This window comes from Stegostoma tigrinum, chromosome 20, assembly GCF_030684315.1.
Source record: "Stegostoma tigrinum isolate sSteTig4 chromosome 20, sSteTig4.hap1, whole genome shotgun sequence".
Lineage (NCBI taxonomy): Eukaryota > Metazoa > Chordata > Chondrichthyes > Orectolobiformes > Stegostomatidae > Stegostoma > Stegostoma tigrinum.
Window position 1 is genome coordinate 14,511,924 of NC_081373.1, and position 17,295 is coordinate 14,529,218.

A 17,295-nucleotide genomic window follows, 5' to 3' on the forward strand; every position below is an offset into this window, starting at 1 on the left:
TCACATTAGGTATTTAAAATCTAACATTCCGAATAGATTTCTTCACCACGTTTGAGGCCATTCGGAAGGGCACCCAGTCTGTGAGCTTGCTCCAGCTGGAGGAATGGATTTGATCAGACCTCCAAGCACTGGCCGGCCTTTCTTGATTGTTCTCCGCAAGAAAAGGCAAAGAAATTATCTCCTAGATTATTGCATTGCCAATAACACCTTTTTCTCATGGTTATAAATGTAATCATAGCTTCTTACAACCCATTTATTGATGCTGTTAAGGCTACACTTATTCAGCAGGAACCCTCCCCTTCACACTGATTCTGTGAAATTCAGAACAAAATTTCGCGTTCGCCTTTGAAATCCCCGATTCTAGGCCTTGCCTGTATCTTTAGCGTCCTGTTTCCCATATTCACATGTCGTAACTTCTCCCCAAGTGAACGACATTTGGAAAATGCTGCGTATTGGTAAGGAATTGTTGGGTGGGTATCAAAAGCCATTCGACTTAAAGTGAATTTAAAACATTTGAACAAACTCTAAGAATCGCCCTTCTGATGTTTGAATTAGGCGTAGGAGGAGGTCACCCGGCCGCTGGAGCCTATTCTGCTATTCAATAAAAGCATGGTCGATCTGATACTACTCATTCCCGCTATTCCCCCCTCCCCATAAACTTTCACTAACCCCGTTTCCTTGTCAATAATGTATCTGCCTTTGCCATAAACATGCCCAAAAACCCTGCTTCCTAAACGTTTTGAGGAGGAGAGTTCCAAAGAACTGTAACCCTCCAAGAGGTTAAAACATGCTCCTCATTCCAGGCTTAAATGGGTGATCCTTGATTTTTTTTTTACTCTGACCGCTTCTCCCAGAAGATGGAATATCCTCGCCACACATTTGTCAAGACCCCTTGGAGTTTTGATATGCTTTAATCAAGATGACTCTTAATCTTCTAAACTCCAGCAGATACAAGCCTAGCCTGTCCAATCTTCCTCATAAGACAACCCACCCTGTCCTGGTGTTAGACTGTAAAACTTTCTCTGAACTGCTTCCAATGCATTTAACATCCTTCCTTAAATTGGAGACCAATACTGTCCACAATAGTCCGTTAGGGTCTCACCGGCGCTCTGCATGACTGAAGCATATCTTCCCTCCTTTTATATAAAATTCTTCTATGTTAAATGATAATATTCCAGTAGTTTCTCTTTGTCCCTTGGAGCTGCTAACCTTTTACAGTTCAGGCATCAGAGGACCCAGATCCCTCTGCATTTCAGAGCCCTGTAATTTTTCACCTTTCATATAATACACTTTTTTTATTCTTCCTACCAAAATGGACAATTTCAGATTTCCTCACATTATGCTCCATTTATCACTTCTTCACCCACTCATTTAGTCTTTCTATGTCTCCATGTAGCCTTATAATGTAACAAACTACTTTCCTATCTATCTTCGTGTCAGCATCAAATACGTTATCCCACACCAGGAGCTGTTACTTCACACGGTAATCATTGATGTAGCATCTTGTAAACAAAATGCTTTCTGGAAATCAAAGTACAGTAACATCTATCAGTTCCCCCTTTCCGACGCCACGTTACTTCCACAAAGAATTGCAATAAATTGATTAAATATGATATCCCTTTCATAAAACTATGTTGGCTCTAATTACCTCACGCCTTTCTAAGTGCCCAGTTTTTATTGATGTTTAGGACAAAATATTTATTTAAAGTTGAATTTTAATTTAAATATCAACTTGCATGAATTTCTCCCTGGCTGTTGCACGTGTTTCTGAGTTTTGTCATTTCTTAGCACTGTCTCGAATACAAAAGCAGCGTACTCCAGCTGCTGGAAATCTGAAATATAAACAGGAAGTACTGGAAATACTCAGTAAGTCTGGTAGCATCTGTGGTTAGAGAGACAGGGGTCCGTGATCTTCGGACGGAAATCCTGATCGGTTAACAACTCTGGACTGAACTAGAGACTGGGAGATCGCACTTTCACTCTGTCTTCCCCCGTTCCCCAGGGCAGCAGTTTGAGTTTCTTGAGTTGCCTGGTCCTGCTGAGTGCCTCCAACTACCAAGCCGGTATATGTCACCCAGCCTCAGGCAACACCCGGGTAATATTAGACTCTGGCCTCAGAAAACCAGCGGGGTCACGTTGGTAGCGGTGCTAAAACGGTTCGAAACTAGGAGAACAGAAGGTGCATTCTACGCACAGTTTGTATCTTTCCAGTCATAATTCGGCTCACCATCCATTCTCCGCCATTGCTTACTCATTTCCCTCTCCTGTTGATATTTATCTTTCCCCTGTAAATGTTCCTCTGCTCACCACTTTTTTGTCTTCCTTTCTCTAATGGCAGTGCAGATTTATCTACGTTTTGTATACCCTTATTTTTGTTTTCGCTTTATATTCGCTGCATATTTCTCCCTCATTCCTTTGCGCTCTCATTCCCGCCCTCCCTTTCCAACTTTTTCTCCCTTTTCTTTCATCTCTTTTCCCGTCTCATCCTCCCACACAACCGCCCAGTCTTTCATTAAGTGACAAGTTGCAGATAGCCCGTTTTAATGTTCGCCCCTCTCTGTGTTATTGTACCACTTGGACATTGTATAACATGGTTTATATTAGTGTTACAAAAGGAGCGTTTGATCACGCCGTATGCTCATTGAATAGGGAGAAAAATGCCGCTCGCTGGTGGCACAGATTGTCCTCTGAGTCGGGCTTTGACCTCACTCCATTCAGGAGAGGACTCAAAGTGGTCTCACTGACAACATGGTCACACCTTCTTCATAACCCACTGAGCACACACAGCTGGCCCATGTGTCACTCACACATAACACTCATCCTTTAGCCTGTTAAAGGCACATCTTCCCCCATGCCTTTCATATCCTTTCCCAATCCCTGTAACTCACGGTGTCCATGCAACCTCATATTAAATGCCCCACCTATGGATGCTATGTGGTACTGAGCTATGTAGATCAGGAAGTGTCAAATTTTTAATCCCAGTTTCTGCTGAATGAGGTGATGCCAGCCAGGGTGATCGTAAGAACTTGCCCTAGGACTGAGGTAAACAAAGTGTATCTTGAGACTGACATTACATTCTTGATTAAATTCAACATGTAAATGGGGAAGAATGGGCAGGGTGATTAGATGTTTGTTTTAAAGATTGAACTGGCACGAGGGACCAAATAGCCTCCTCTTTTAGTGTATTCTGCCATATTGATCCAGATAGGAAGTGGGACTGGCAGAGGACAATGATCAAAAGCTCCAACTTAGCAACTTTGCCACACCCTTTGATTTTCCCTATCACTGACAAAGGGGAATTAGGTTTAATTGCTGCGAGACATCAATTCATTCAACACAGAGTGTAGATTATCTAATCAACCGATGTCATTGAGTGGTAAACTAGCCAGAGCCTCATTAGGCTGTCACTTCACTTTTCAGATGCTGACTGGTTTGCACTATAATTCATATAGTTTCAAGTGGTGACCGGATGAGACCTCTTTGTTTTAGATATGCCTGGTGCAGCTCCTAGCATGCCTGTCTACAAGTTTTGTTGAAAAAGGGTTGATCCCCTGGCATGGTGGTGATGATAGTATGGAGAATGTCACCCACTGAGGTGAAAGAAATTACGAAGCTGGAGAAGATTCAGAAGATATTTTTTACCAGGATGTTCCTGGGCATGGAAGATCTGGGTTATAAGTAAAGCCTGGCTAGGCTGGGACTTTTTTCACTGGAGTGTCGGAGGTTGACTGGTGACTCGATAGAAGTTTATAAAATAATGAGAGGTATAGATAGAAAGGTTTAAAGGTAGTGGATGGGGAATTTCAAGACTAGGGGCACATTTTTAAGGTGAGAGGACAGAGATTTTAAAACGGCATGATTAATGTTTTTACACAGAAGGTAGTTCATGTGGAATGACCTTCCTGAGGAAGTGATGGGTATGGTACATGTACAATGTTTAAAAGATATGTGGATAGGTACATGATTAGGAAATGTTTGGAGGGACATGGGCTAGGAGCAGGTAGGTGGGACTAGTTTAGTTTGGGATTATTTTCAGCATGGACTCCTTGGACCAAAAGGTCTGTTTCTGTGCTATATGACTCTGTGCTGGGCCATGAGGTTACTGATTGTGATTGAATATAGTTCTGCTGCTGTTGATGATGGCACAAAGCGCCTTAGCTCTCAGCTGCTAGATCTGTCCAAATTAACCCCATTTATCACAATGGTAGTACCACACAATATATTGGTGGGTAATCTCAATGAGATGATAGGAAATCACCTCCACAAGGACTGTTTGTTGTCACTGCTACCAATACTATCATGGGCATTTGTGTCTGCAGCTGATAGACTGACAAGCTCTGGCAGGATTTTCTCTTTTTGAGATAATAGGAACTGCAGATTCTGGAGAATCTGAGATAACAAGGTGTAGAGTTGGATGAACACAGCAGACTAAGCAGCATCAGAGAAGCAGGAGAGCTGACGTTTTGGGCCTAGACTTTCTGAAGAAGGGTCTAGACCCAATACATCAGCTTTCCTGCTCCTCTGATGCTGCTTGGCCTGCTGTGTTCATCCAACTCAACACCTTGTTTCTATTTTCTTTGTTCCTTACCACCTGCCTGAGGCACATTTCAGACAGAAGCCTTTCAGACTTTGACCAGTTCAGTTAGTGGTGGTGCTACTGAGCTGTTCTAGGCAATGTACAATGATGTCTCCCACACAGCATACATTCTGTCCCCTTGCCATATTAAGCTTTCTACAAGTGGTGCTCATCTTGGAGATTCACTGAGTCATCAGCTGAAGGAGAGAGGGTGGTTATCAGTCGGTGGTTCCTTGCCCATATTTTACCTGATTCCTCGAGACTTCTTAAGATCCAGAATAAATGTTAAGGGCTCCCAAGGAAACCCTCTCTTGACTGCATACTACTGTGCCACTTTCTTTGATGGGTCCATTTTGCTAGGGGAATAGTGATGGTAGTGTCTGTGATGTTGAATATTATGAATTGGTGAGTATGCCTATGATAGACAGTGCTTGACTATTCTGTGAGGACTGTCCTCCAAATTTTGCCAGAAACCACCAAATATTGTTAAGGAAGACTTTGAAAGGTTGCTCTACCATTGTTGTTACTGGTGCCTCAGTCGATGCCAGGTCTTCCATCCAACTTCATTCCGTTTTGATTTTCCTGCCATGTTTTTTACAACTGGCTTCCTATACCTTTTCACCGGGCAGTTAAGAGTCAACCACGTTGCTTTGGGCCTGTAGTTAGACCAAGTACATTTGGCAAATTTTCTTCCTTTTAATGACACGACCAGAAGGGCTATTATGACTATTGAGAATTCTTTTTGCATTGTTCCTGAGAACCGCCTTCAATTCTAGATATTTCATTAATCAGTTGAAACTGGGGGAACAGAAGAGGCTGAGGTTTAACATCTCATTTGAAAAACAGCACCATTGACAATGCAGTGCTCACTAAGTGCAACACTAAAGTATCGACACATTTTTTCGTCTTATCTAAGTGACTATAATGTACCTGAACTCAATCCACATTGGCAGTGTATTCAATGAAAGACAGCAGCAGTAAAGCTGGAATTCTTACTAAAAGTGGAAAACAAAGCATAAAAGGCACTAATTAAGGATAGCATGGCATTAAATGTGAAAATCATTGAGTAAATAAATCCTTAAGGTGTGTCATTCTACTGAGTAATCCCTTTCATTTCCATGTCAATAAACAAATGAAAATTTGTGATCTCACTTGCTGCTATTTGTTTCACTTGATTCCTGAGTATGCAAACTCTCTTTGGGCTCTGATTCTGCAAGACTATCTTACAGAGCTATATCAGAATTTATAGGACAGCTAGGGGCACTTATGCAACCACAACATCCCACCCCTCCATAATTTATTAAAACACAGTAAGAATTAAAAGGCATGGAGAAACAGGCTTCAAAATTTTTACAAACTGAATTAATAATATTCTTAATCATATCACAATATATTTCACATAAATACAATATATACACCAAGTATCTGCAGTTATTCAACATTGTGGTGAGTTTTTTTAGGGTAGAAGTCTGTGGCCTCAGGTAAGGGTCCCACAGCGCACACACCCCAATATTGCTCTTTCCCTAAGATAGAAGCAAATACTGCAGATACTGAAAATCTGAGATAAATGTAGCAAGTGCTGGAGAAACCTTATAGGTCAGGCAGAATCTGGGGAAAGGGGAACATGATGACCATTTCAAGGAAGACTAATTTTGAACCTGACACATTGACTTTGAGATAATGGGAACTGCAGATGCTGGAGAATTCCAAGATAATAAAATGTGAGGCTGGATGAACACAGCAGGCCAAGTCTGATGAAGGTCTAGGCCCGAAACGTCAGCTTTTGTGCTCCTGAGATGCTGCTTGGCCTGCTGTGTTCATCCAGCCTCACATTTCATTATATTACATTGACTTTGACTTTGTTTCCCTCTTCAGAAATGCTGCCAGACCCAATGAGTTTCTCAAGCATTTTCTGTTTTTATTATTCCTTCTCTGCCGCTGTTTGCTGAGCAGTGTTTAAATCAGATGGTGAACAATTGTACTGCTGGACACCATAGATGAACCTGATTCTGTCTTCACCAACATGAGCATATTTCACCAAGAGACATTGAGTAATAATCAAGATCTTTGGCTTTGTTTTCAAATCCATTCCCATCTCTGAAAATTCCTTCATTCTTATAACCCTCTGAGACACCTTCAATTTTGGCCTTATATGTATCTTTAGTTTTAATTGTTGCACTGTTGGCAGCTTTGCTCTTGACTGCTTGTAGTTGTGAACTCTGGAATTTGCTCTCTGTATTTCCTCTTTCTCCCTACCTTCGATTGCTTTTAAAAATCTACCTCACTAACCAAATATTGGCCCAGTATTTATTCACGTTACTTAATATCATACTTTGTCCAATAAAATTCCTATTGAGTTCATTGGAGTACAAAACAATGCTTTATAAATGCATTTGTTGTAATGCCATTCATGAGTCATGAGGTCATATGAATTAAACCATGTATTAATTATTTAATATGAACCATTGCCTGTTGATCATCATACTTTTTAAGGTAATTCTCTAATCTATTACTGCCAACTTGCCCTTAATACTTTCGTAATTGTCTTTGACTTTGTTTAGATTTATGGTCCTATTTTCAAAATGAACTACATCATTTTCAAACTTAACGTAAAATCCTAACATATTATGGATACTCTCCCATAAAGGTTCCGTTACAATGAAATTACTAACTAGCTCTTTCATGCTGCACAATACTAGGTCTAAAATATTCAATTTTCTGGTTGGTTCCCCAGCATATTGTTCTATAAAACATTCTTAATACACGTTCCAGAAATTTGTCCTCCACAGAATTAGTACAAATTAAGTTTACACTGTCAGTATGATTACTGTATTGCTCTTGTTACATATACTTTCAAGTTCCTGATTGATACTGAGCCCAACATTACCACTATTGTTCCAACTGCTCACCAACATTTGCTGCCCTTTATTTTTTCTGTCTTCAAACCAATCTACTTCTGTATTTTCATCTTCTGATCTGAGGTCTTCTCTCACTAATGTACTGATCTCATCCTTTATTAGCAGTACCACACGTCTCCTTTTCCTACTTAAATGTTGAGTACCCTTGAATATTCAGTTCCCAGTCCTGGTCTCTCTCCGGCCATGTTACCATAATGATGTTAGATCACACTTGTTTTTATGTATGTGTGCAATCAATTCACCTACTTTGTTGCGAATGCCAGTGCGTACAGATGGATTACCTTTAATTTTATCTTATAAATATTTTTCTGCACTTTGACTGTAATAAAGGTGATTTGATTTGTCATATTTTTGTTTGTGAGTGCTTTTGTTTTGCAGGTTCCTTTCTCTTATTGAGTAACAAATGCAATACTTTTGTGTCGCATCGATGTTATCAATGTGACTTTTATTAAGTCACTTTTACCGTCAGGTGTCCTCACTGCCTCCTGATGGTTCACATTTGTCAATTTCTTGATGTTGATTGTGGAATTTTGCTGTGCTCATATTGACTACTGTAATTTCTACATTGTAATAATGGCTACAACCTCAAAATACTAACTGACTGTAAAATATTTTGGGAGGTCTTGAAATTATGCAAGACTGCATTTATCTAATGTTATATCACAAGCACCACAAATTTAATATTTTGCACACAGTAAGATCACACAAGCAGCGATCTATTGAATGGATAGTCAATGATGTAATTTGACAGAGGATTTTCACTAATGCATCAAAAAAAAACCTTCTACTCTTCCTCAGATATACAGTTGGTTCTCTACATCCATCTGGCCAGTTGGGATTTGTTTTAACCTTTCATCCAAAAGTCACACTTTCAGGACCTCTTCAGGTATGCAAAAGTGACAGGACATACAAAAAAAGAGATTTTGAACATAAACTCAACCTGAAAAGATTCTCACTCAGAGACGAATGTGTGATCAACTTAATCAATGACAAAAATCTGCAATAGTAATAGCAGTTGTTTGATCTCAATATAAAAACACTTTGGGACCCATTGCCACATCCTATTTACTTCACAATGCCACTGAATTTGAACTGCTTTTCAAAGTGCCAAAAGACCATGAGAGAAATTCATCTCCCTTTGTGACACACGGAATTTTTAGGAGAATTGGAATGAGTATTCTTCTCCTTTCTAGTCCTGTTTATACTTCTGATTTTTTAACTGCAAGATCTAATAGAAGTTTAAACATTTGCAGGATTCCTGGTCAGGACTTCACACCTTTTGTGGACCTCCCACCGACCTCTCAGGTGCAAAGAAGTGGAGTTTACTGCAGTCCCACTGTTTCTCACCCCTTCCCAAACTCCCTGCAGTAAAAGAGCTAATTGTTGTCTTCATGGCCCAACACTTAGCACTCACACTATCCTGAGATGAATTACACACAATCGAATTAGACTGTGGTGTTTAATACCAAAGCAGCAGCATTGTAGGGGCAGATGAAAGGGATGGTGAGGGTGTTAGTATGGGGGGTGGGATTTAACAGCTCCTATTTACATGAGAGGAGAAGCTAGTGAGCGGGTGCAAGCTGTAGGTGTTACATTTCCCACAGGTGTCTGATATCTGCATCTCACAGCTCCTATGGTTTTTTAAACTGGAATTAATTAAGATTTAAGAGGAGTGCTTATTACTGTCTGCGGTGTTGTGGAATATACAAAAATGCATTGATTCAGAGGATGCAGTTTTGAAAGTGTTTTTGCATCGCATCAGCGTTGTCAATGTGCAGACTTTGTGCCTGGTCAGCACCAGCTCCGAGATAACTGTATTCGATTTCACAAATCCTCCAGCTGCACAGACCCAGGGCTTGCTTCTCAAGCTGTTTTCATATCGCTGGCTACCTCTGAGGAACAGTGCAGTCATACTCTATTAAAATCATAACACAGAAATTGAGCAGCCTGACTGTACATGTAGATTGGTGGAGCTCTGGTGTCTCTCTGGGTAAGTGGCAAAGCACCATTTTATGTAAACTCATTCTCATGCTCTAGGTGCCACCAGACAAAGGCAACAACTTAGGAAATGGAGATACTGACTAGTTAAGTGTCAGCTAGTGTAGGGTTGGGGTCAGATTTAGGCCCAGATTGAGCAAAGTTTCCTGCACCATTGGACGTTAGTGAATGAACTGGATTTTTACAGTGGTAACAGAGATAATGGGAACTGCAGATGCTGGAGAATTCCAAGATAATAAAATGTGAGGCTGGATGAACACAGCAGGCCAAGCAGCATCTCAGGAGCACAAAAGCTGACGTTTCGGGCCCAGACCCTTCATCAGAGCAGTGGTAAAACAGCTTTATTTTCACTTTTATGGAGCCCTTTTCATTTTCAGACTTTTGAAAACTAAACTCAAATTCTCAATTTGTGGGTGGGAAATCATTTCTAGCATTATTTGACTTTCAGATACTACACCCAGATGCATCAGCGTTACAACAACAGTGGGAAAGTAACTCCTTTCATTCACCCTACCCAATCTTCCCATGAACCCTGACCTTCCTTTCTCCATTTTTCCCTTCTTTCCCAGTTTCCATGTTAAGATTTAATTTCCCTGGTGCTTTCATAATATCGTCCACCTATACCTCAGCTCATCTTTTTTATTCATACCTTTGTTATGTCTGGACTCAAATACTTTATTGTACATCTACCTGGTTTCTTGTACATTTCATTAACTTGAGGACATCTAAAACATGGCTGCCCATGTCCTTAATCACATCAAGTGATGTTTACCCATCATCTTTGTGAGCGCTGACCAGAAATAGCTCCTGGTCAACCAGTGCCTCAATTTTAAAGTCCTTGATCTTGTTTACTAATTTCTCCATATCTTCAATCTCTTCCAACCTCCAACTCTCCAAAATGAATGTGCTTCTTTAATTTGGCCTGTTGAGCAGTTCCATTATTGTGTGTTCCACCACTGGTCTTAAGCTGCCAAGGCCCTAAACTCTTTAATACCTTCCAAAACTTTCTTCATCTCTCTACTTCATTTTCTTCTTTTAAGATGCTCCTTAAAACCTACCTTTTGACCATATGTTTGGCTATCTACTCTCCTATCGCCTCATGTGCATTGGTGCCAAACTTTGCTTCTTATTGCCCTTCCAATATATCAAGGGTATTTTATTATATTAAAGGGACTACGTAAATGCATGAAAAATATCCCTGAAAAACAAATGATTGTTTTCTCACTGTTGTTGTAACACTGATGCATCTGGGTGTAGTATCTGAAAGTCAAATAATGCTAGAAATGATTTCCCACCCACAAATTGAGAATTTGAGTTTAGTTTTCAAAAGTCTGAAAATGAAAAGGGCTCCATAAAAGTGAAAATAAAGCTGTTTTACCACTGCTCTGATGAAGGGTCTAGGCCCGAAACTATTACTCCCCCACTATTGAAAAGACTATTGAAAATATAATGCATCAGTTGTTTTCACAGATTCTAACCAAGTTTCTAATTGCTCCCAGCAACTTGTTTGTCCATTCTGCCTACTCCAAGGGATGGACAGTAATTGCTCAGCTCATATTCAACAACACAGCAGGCTTCCCTTATGACTGTAATAATGTTTCTCAAAATCCTTGAATTTGGGTCAATGCTCGAGTGTCAATCTTGGCTAAGTGCTAAAACAAAAAAAGAATTAACATCTATATACTGGAGAAGATAATGGGAACAGCAGATGCTGGTGAATCCGTGATAACAAAGTGTGGAGCTGGATGAACGCAGCAGGCCAAGCAGCATCTTAAGAGCACAAAAGCTGACATTTTGGGCCTAGACCCTAGGCCCGAAACATCCTAAGCTCCTAAGATGTTGCTCGGCTGCTGTGTTCATCCAGCTCCACACTTTGTTATCTCTAATATCTATATACTGGTTGTCAGGTTGTCCTTTATGGTCAATGATGCAACTTTGAAAAATAGACACTGTTGAACTGTATGAATCACAGCAACCAATGTACACACACAGCAGCAAGACAATAATGAGCAGACTATCTGATAAAATTTAATCTACAATTCTCATCAAATGTTCCTAGGGCTGTTACAGCAAGGGGTGATTACAGATTAAATCTCTTTCTATACTTGCTTCCAACATACACTCCCAGGGGGTTATTACATGGGTTAGATGCAGTGTAAAGCTCCCTATTGCCAGATACACCTTTATTTAGATGTGGAATAAAGCTGCCTTCAACGAAGTATTATAGCCTCAGATGATCCCTTACTGTGTTCCTGTGACTTTTCTATTTTATGTATGAGACGTCCCTATGGCCTCTGTGTGTAATGTGGTTAGATTAAACCTACATTGAATGTTGGTCAAGTTTCCATTTGTATTTACTGCTAAACCCAGTGGGACAGTCTGACAGTGGCTGAAGGACAGAGGAGAAACGTCAGTATTTCAAACAATGTTAATTTACTCACAGCAATGTTTTGGAGAGCTGACAGATGAAAAACAATTACATCCTCAGTTGTAGCAGATGACCAACCATATTGATCCACCTGTCCAGCTGAGGTGTAGGATTCACTGCTATTTTAAGTATCTGCTGCTGTGCTTGATAATTGGAAGCTGTATTGGTGGCTGTTCTTTCAGCTGCCTAGATCTTAAGATTTACTCCCCCACCCCACCCCCTCCTAAAAAGCCCCACCTCTCACCCTGCTTTCTCTTGGTTTAAATGCTTGTTCAAACCTATTTCTTTAACCAGGCTTTTGGTCACGAATCCTGAAATCTCTTTGTGTGTTGCAGTATCAATTTTTGTCTGGAACCCTTAAGTTCTGTAAAGCACCTTGGGATATTTTATAACAGTAAATGTAAAGTTGCCACATTCTTACCAAACAATAGGCAGCTCTCTCATTAGAGAGGGATGACTAGTGGTGAGTTAACCTGAGGGTTGTCACGCTTCAGGCAGAGAGGCTGAAAAGGAGAGCCCTTCATGATAACCTCAGCCGATAGAGCTGATACATGAAGATACGTTTTAGTGGTATTATGACTAGCATGATTATGTCTTCCTGATTAGAAGCTGCAAGCAGCAGACTATAAACCATTGGGTCAATTTAGCTCAATTTGTGCATCCACCTGTGAGTCAGCACATTGTGCATTTGACAATCAGCGCATAATCTCAGCTGGTGCTGCCATGCAGTACCAAGTGGGTGCAGCATTGTTGAAAGCATTGTACTTTTGCCAAGATGATCAGACTAGGTCCTGTCTATCTATTGTAGTATTTAAGATGGAAGTTAAGGACCATGCCCTCATTTGAAGAAGAACAGAGATCTTTTTGGTTTACATTTTCGTTCAATCAACGTCATTAAGAAACTGGCTAAGTGATCATTCAACTCATTGATGTGCATAAGAGCCTAGCTAAATGGACTGGATTTCAATAGTTCAGGTAATATAAAGTTAAAATTGCTGAGAGAGAATAGGAACTGCAGATGCCGGAGCTTCATTCCAGGCAGCATCTTAGGAGCAGAAAGGTTGACATTTAGGCCCGAAACATCAGCCTTCTTGCTCCTAAGATGCGGCTTGGCCTGCTCTGTTCATCCAGCTCCACCCCTTGTTACCGGTAAAATTGCTGACCTATTTTTAAGTATCGTTTGGGCTAAATGCTAATATACATGTTAGTTTTGGCTCAGATGGTAATTCTCTCACCTCTGAGTCACCTGATTTTGTGTGCATAATTCAAACTGACTCATCCAGTGCAGTTCTGAGGGAGTGCTGCAATATTGGATTAGCCTTTCAGATCAGATTTTAAACCAGCTGTGCCCTCTTGAGTGGTTGTAATGATCATGCCCATTATTCAAGGAAGAACAGCAGCATTGACCCTTTGTTCTGGCCAATATTTATACTCAAGCAACATCACAAAATCTAGATGATCTGGTCATGGCCACATTCCTGTTCATAGAAAATTTGTAGTATGTAAATTGATTCCCATGCATCATGTCACAGGAGTGACTTCAAATGATATTCAAAACCATTGGTTGAAATACACTGAGGTCACAAAAGACACATTATATGTGTAATTCCTGTCAATCCTAAATGGTTGGGTATTGACATGGAGTATTATTTCTTTCTGGGAGTGACTGAATTAAGTTAGGTTTCTTCACACATCTTGTGAAACACCATCTTAAATAGCTTCATAAAATTCAGTTTGTTAACATTCACGATGTTATACCTGTCCAACGTTTTGAAGGAAGTTTTGCTTTTGTCAGACTGTATGTGAGTTAGGTTAGAGAAGAAATGATCCAGTTGGATTTTTATAAAAATTCAGCACCTTCGTGGATGGTATAAAGACTTTTCTTAAAATGTATGCCATGTTAATGAGATGAGGAGATGGATTTTTCCTCTAATTCATGTGCCCTCAAAGATTGGCACTTTCCATCATGGCCAAGCAGTGGAGATTGGCAGGATGGTTGTGAATAAAAAAGGAGTTGTGTACAGCATCTGTATCCTTTTGCATAACTGACTATCCAACTCACCCAAATGCTGACCAAAGAGTATGAGGGTCGAGGAAATGAATGATGCTGAGAAAAGAATGCTTATAGACCTATCTTGGCTGTCCTTTCAACATCAGTAATGAGAGACAGACCTTAGATGTTGGAGATTGTAAAAGGTTGCCTCCATTCTGTGTATCTCTCTTGTATCCTTGGTGTCCAAAAACACTTGGTCTTCTGCTTCTGACTTCTGCCTCAAACTCCTGGATAGTCACAGAATCTGCAAGCCCTGCCTATCTCTGCTGAAAGGTGAATGTCCTTAACAGACTGTAACTTTTAAAAATATGCACTAGATCCATATTTCCCACCACCTCCTCCCCAGCAGTTAAAAAGCCATCAGGAGAATATTACTCCTTCAAATGTGTCCTGCACAGTAAATAAGGATCTTGACAGGCAGTTCAGGAGGTTAACAGTTGACTTATATTGCTAGATGGTATAATGGGAACCGTGTAACCTTTTAGAGAAATAAAAACTGGGAATACAGCTAGCATATAGTCTTTCAGGTGAATCACGGTTGGGGGCAGATGGTGATAGGTGATATAGTAGCAGAATGCTTGTGTTATTGGACAAACAATTTGGACGCTCAGACCCACAATCTGGAGATAGGAATTTAATTTTTACCACAGCAGCTGAAAAATTAAATAAATCTTCTGGAATAAAATGAAACTAGTACCAGTTATGGTGACCACGAAATTACCGGTAATAGCACATCTGTTTCCCTTATCTAACCTGGGCTATACGTGTCTTCAGAGCAATATGATTATTGGAATAGAATTAGATTTTATTGTCACTGCCCTTTGAAATGGCCTTGTAAACCACTTAGTTAAAGAGGGATGGATAATAAATGCTGATATTGCCAGTAAGCGTAATCCATGATGTTGCCAAATCCACGAATAAGAAAAATTGGACCAAAGCACCCAGTATCCATTTGAAATCAAATACTTTTTGCATTTCCATAATGAATTTCTATGTTTACATTTATAATGGAATTGACCTACAAATTTGCTATTCTGTAATGATTTCCTGCTGCCGATAGTGGCACTGCAGGGGCAAGTTTCATTACAACGTTGTAATGTTTACATAGCTCATTTGCATTACCCATATGAACAGCGGAATTTATAATGATAAACATTGACAGAAAAGGTCTATATTGCGGTTATACTTTCAGATTATCTTAACTATATTGAAGATTTGCCAATGATATAGTAACTATCATGAAGTAGATGATTTTTATATGGATGTAATATAATCTCGATCTATAATATTTCCTACTATTTAGAAACATTAATTTGCTGAATGTAAGTGAAGCAGAGAATATTCACCAATCACAAATAATATTTTTGGATCTTCTTGTCTGTTAATAGTTTACTGGTAGTCTTCATGTTCGTAGATTTCTAACATTGAAATTCTGCAAAAATGTTAAGTTTATAGCATTATATATGTTAAAATATCTCCTATAAATCAATAATTAACAGTCTGCTCCCAATGGCTTAGATGTTAAGTATATTTCTCATTTGGATTTGAGCCATTTACTTAAGGCATGAGTGAGGTTGTAATTGTAACCTGGGTGATTACATGTAGGGTGGGAGTTAGAACCCAGATCCCATGTCTCTCTTGGGCAAGCATCAAGCAGACTCCCACTCCTCATGACTATTCTGCAAGAAAGTGGAAATTAGAAAAGTGATGCATGGCTGTGAAGAACTATGGATTTTACTCAAGACTGAACCAGTATGCACAGATGAGGACAAAACAGCCTCCAAATAAGCAGCAGTGAATTTCAGTTAATTAGGTTGTGATGAAACAGTGCTGTGGCATGTTATATGACTTAATAACTCTGTTAAAAGACAAAGGATTAGAAAGAGAGTAAATCTTTCTGTACACTGTCTCACACTACCTGTATGGCAGCACCACAGTGATAAAACATAAATTGTCTCTGTCTCATCAGCTCTCCGAGAGCAGATACAGCACTGAGTAGATACGAAGTAAAGTTTCCTGCACACATCCCAATCAAACGTTCTTAGGGCAACTACAGCACAGAGTAATTTACAGAGTGAAACTCACGCTAAACTGCCTCCATCAAACACTTCCAGATAAGGGACAGCAAAGCCAGACATACAGCAAAGTTTCCTCTACTCTTTTAAACTGAAAGTAAATCTTGCTCTATACCGTTCCCATCAAATAGTCCTAGTACAGGTCCAGAATGGTGAGCTAAACAGTAAAGCTCTCTTTACATTGTCTCCATCAATCACTCCCAGGGCAGGTACAGCACAGGGTTAAATACTGAGTAAAGTTTCCTTTACATAGTCCCATGGACCCACAGACTATATGTTGATATTTCAGACCTAATTTTACTCCAGATAAATCACAAAGCTATTGACAAATATTTATTGTTTAGGGGATAAAGTAGTTCTGAATGTGTGGAAGCCAGACTGCAAGATTTAATTTCTCTGCTTTGTTAAGATGGGTGATGGTAAAAAGAGAGCAATCTCAAACAATTATTGAAAAGTGTAGAATTTATGCAGAACCCGGCAGTCGATAATACTGACCAGTTGTCTTAATCACATCATTAGTCAAAAGTATATGCATATTAGCTGATCTAGGTTCCTATGAGTGCCTCCGAATCTTGGTCTGATTTGTGCAATGATGGTGTGAAATTGTAAACTCACATAAAGCATATAAAGATATATTTATTATTTGACTGAAGGTAATAAGGAGAAACATTCCCCAATTTCTTATACCAAAAAACAACCTTTTTCTGTGTAGTCATCTGCTTGTTTATCTCTCAATTTATCTACCTACCCCCATGTGATATAAATATTTCCCTTTACACGCATGAATCCACCACTTTCTATGTGTGTTGCTTTGAGACTTTTTTAAGATGCCTGACTAACAGGTGAATTTAGAAGAAGTTTTTAAGTGAAATGATCCCTTAAAATGTAACAAAGATGACAGTGTTGGCTTATTCAAAATACAAGAGGATTCCATGATGTGAGAGGTAGAACAATCCTTAATGGCCTTTTTAAGCCAATCTTTCATGGGATATGGGTGTCACTGGCAAGGATGGCACTTGTTGTTTGTTCCTAATTGCCTTTGAACCAAACAGCTTACTGGGCCATTTCTGAGGAGAGTTAAGAGTCAACCACATTGCTCTGGGTCTGGAGTCACACAAATGCCAGATTTCCTTCTTCTCGAGAGAGATGGGGCAGTGAAGGAGATAAGTTTCCAGAAAAATTGATGGTTGTTATGGTCTTCATTACTCCTATTGTGATTATGATTAAGAATGTTATTAATTAAATTT

General features: G+C 39.7%; 1 long non-coding RNA gene across 1 annotated transcript in view; it reads left to right on the forward strand.

Annotated features, from left to right (window-relative positions):
• LOC125461854 (uncharacterized) overlaps positions 1–17,295 on the forward strand; it is a 48,776-nt gene that overhangs the window by 22,347 nt on the left and 9,134 nt on the right. The window lies entirely within an intron of this gene.